At 40.0% G+C, this 3,068-nt stretch overlaps 1 non-coding gene across 1 annotated transcript; it reads left to right on the top strand.

The window, feature by feature from the left end:
• The first annotated feature begins 2,312 nt into the window (after positions 1-2,312).
• LOC127109427 (small nucleolar RNA R71) lies at positions 2,313-2,419 on the top strand. The gene has a single exon (XR_007796718.1). It is a non-coding gene; the product is annotated as a small nucleolar RNA R71 (small nucleolar RNA).
• The last annotated feature ends 649 nt before the right edge of the window (positions 2,420-3,068 follow it).

The following is a 3,068-nucleotide window of genomic DNA, read 5'->3' as shown; positions in this document are numbered from 1 at the left end:
TGGCTTTGTTTAATTTTCTATAGTCAATACACATTCTATTTCCAATAACTACTCTTTGTGCTATATATTCTCCTTTTTCATTGTTAACAACTGTCACACCTCCCTTCTTTGGTACGACATGTATTGGGCTGACCCATTGGCTATCAGATATCGGGTAGATAATACCCGCTTCTAATAACTTTTACACTTCTTTCTTTACTACATCACTCAGAATGGGATTTATCCTTCTTTGGTGTTCTCTAGAGGTCTTACTGTCTTCCTCTAGCATTATGTGATGCATGCATATGGAAAGGCTTATTCCTTTTAGATCTGAGATATTGTAGCCTAAAGTAGTTGGGTATTTTCTCAAAACGTGTAGAAGCTTTTCGGTCTCTATATGTCCTAAGTTTGCATTTACGATTACAAGTCGCTCAAGTTCAGTGTCTAGGAATCCGTACCTTAGATTTTTGGGTAACGTCTTAAGTTCTAGGGCAGGTTTCTTTGGGCAAGGCATATGATCGGGCGTTAGTGCTAGGCATTCGCTTAGGTTGTCATCTAGGTATTCCTCACTTAAACTTTCATCTTCAAAAGTAGGAGGCCTTGGAATTTTCAGTATTTCGGAGTATGATGTTTGTTCATTCTCTAACTCTCTTATGCATTCGTCGATGACATCTAGTAGACAACATGTGTCGTCTATAGCTGGTGCCTTTAGGAATTGCGTCAAAATGAATTTGACCTTTTCCTCACCAACTTCGAAGGTTTGCTTGCCTTTTTTAACATCTATGATAGCTCCGGATGTGGCTAGGAATGGTCTTCCTAATATGATAGGGATGTTGGAATCCTCTTTTATATCCATGATTATAAAATCAGTAGGAATATAAAATTGTCCTATGCGCACCAGAACATTTTCTAGCATACCTACGGGAAATTTAACAGATCGGTCTGCAAGTTGTACGGACATCCTCGTAGGTCTTAGCTCTCCCATTTTTAGCCTATCGCATATGGACAAGGGAATTAAACTAATACTGGCTCCTAAGTCGCATAATGCTTTTTCGATGACAAACTTTCCGATTACACAGGGTATGGAGAAACTACCTGGGTCTTTCAGCTTAGGAGACATATTGTTTTGTATTATGGTGCTACACTCAGCAGTAAGTGTAACGGTTTCGTTATCCTCTATCTTCTTCTTGTTAGCTAAGATTTCTTTGATAAACTTAGCATATGAGGGCATTTGAGTGATGGCTTCTGTAAAGGGTATTGTGATATTCAATTGTTTTAGAAGCTCTACGAATTTTTTAAATTTCCCTACACTTTTAGATTTAACAAGTCTTTAAGGATAAGGGATAGGGGGTTTATACGGTGGTGGAGGCACATAAGGTTCTTCTTTCTCTACGGCCTCTTTGTTTTTATCTTCTTCTTGTTCGTCTTTCTTCTTAGTTACCTTACCTGGGTCTTGATGCATGGATGGGTTTTGAGTTCTAGGGTCGGTTGATCTGTCTAGTTCTGTCCCACTTTATAGTATAATATCATTTGCATGACCTTTTGGGTTTGGTTGCGGTTGTCCAGGAAATATGCCTGCAGGAGCAACGGTAGGTGCTTGTTGTTGAGCCACTTGTGAGATTTTTGTTTCCAATATTTTGTTATGGGTGGCTAATGCGTCTACCTTGTTTGCTAACTGCTTGATTTGCTCACTAGTGTGTATGTTTTGATTTAAGAAATCTTTATTTGTTTGGGCTTAGGTAGATATAGAGTTTTCCATCATTACTTCTAAGTTTGATTTCCTAGGAGCATTTTGAGTATTTGTGGTAGCTTTTTGATATCTTGGTGGTACAACAGGTGCTTGGTTAGGTGCATACAATACATTATTATTTTTGTACGAGAAGTTAGGATGGTTCTTCCAACCTGGGTTATAGGTATTTGAGTAGGGGTTTCCTTGAGCATAGTTCACCTGGTCAGTGGAGGTTCCTATCAAGAGTTGACATTCTAGGGCAGTATGCCCTTGAACTACACATATCTCGCAGTTTGGTGCTACGGCAGCCACGGTGGCCGCTGTTGTTATGGTCAAGTTGTCTATCTTTGGGGCCAGGGCATCTACCTTGGCATTGACATGGTTAAGACTGCTTAATTCATATATGCCGCCCTTCGGTTGAGGTTTCTTTACAGAGGTTCTTTCGCTTCCCCATTGGTAATGATTCTGGGCCATACTTTCGATGAGTTGATAGGCCTCGTTGTATGATTTATCCATCAGTGTGCCACCTGCGGTGGCGTCTATTATCAATCTTATATTGTACAAGAGACCGTTATAAAAGGTGTGAATGATCAGCCGTTCTTCTAGACCGTGATGTGGGCATAACCTTATCATGTCTTTGTATCTCTCTCAAGCTCCAAAAAATGATTCATTATCCTTTTGTTTAAACCCGTTTATTTGGGCTCTTATCGTATTTGTCTTACTAGGTGGGAAATATCGGGCTAAGAAGACTTTCTTCAACTTGTTCCACGTAGTGAAAGAGTTGGATGGTAGAGACTGGAACCAAGCTCTAGCTCTATCTTTTAATTAAAATGGGAAAAGACGGAGTCTTATAGCTTCTGAGCTGACACCATTCGCTTTCACTGTGTCTACGTATTCCAAAAATACTGACAAATGTAGGTTCGGGTCCTCCGTGGGACTACCTGAAAATTGGTTTTGTTGTACGGCTGATAACAGTGAGGGTTTTAGCTCGAAATTGTTGGCTTCGATCACAGGAGAAATGATGTGGTTATGAGGTCCATCCTGTGAAGGGATTGCATAATACTTAAGAGGACGGTTATGCACTAGTTTGGCCATCTCTAGTTGAACAACTAATTCAGAAGTAGGAATGTTAAGGTCAGGAAGATTTAGCTTGATACGATGTTCCCGTATCAAGTTTCGTATCTGGCGTTCTAATCTAAGATAACGCTCGGGTTCGTCGAATGATAACTTTAATTTCTCGCCTTGAGAATGAGTACTTGGCATACACTCGACAGATGTAGAAAGGGAAAAAGAATTTTTTGCCTTAGTCTATACTGGGTAACACTAGAGTTACGATATCGACTAAATTAGTCCCCGACAA

This window comes from Lathyrus oleraceus, chromosome 7, assembly GCF_024323335.1.
Source record: "Lathyrus oleraceus cultivar Zhongwan6 chromosome 7, CAAS_Psat_ZW6_1.0, whole genome shotgun sequence".
NCBI classification, from domain to species: Eukaryota; Viridiplantae; Streptophyta; class Magnoliopsida; order Fabales; family Fabaceae; genus Lathyrus; species Lathyrus oleraceus.
This window is presented reverse-complemented; position numbering and strand designations above follow the sequence as displayed.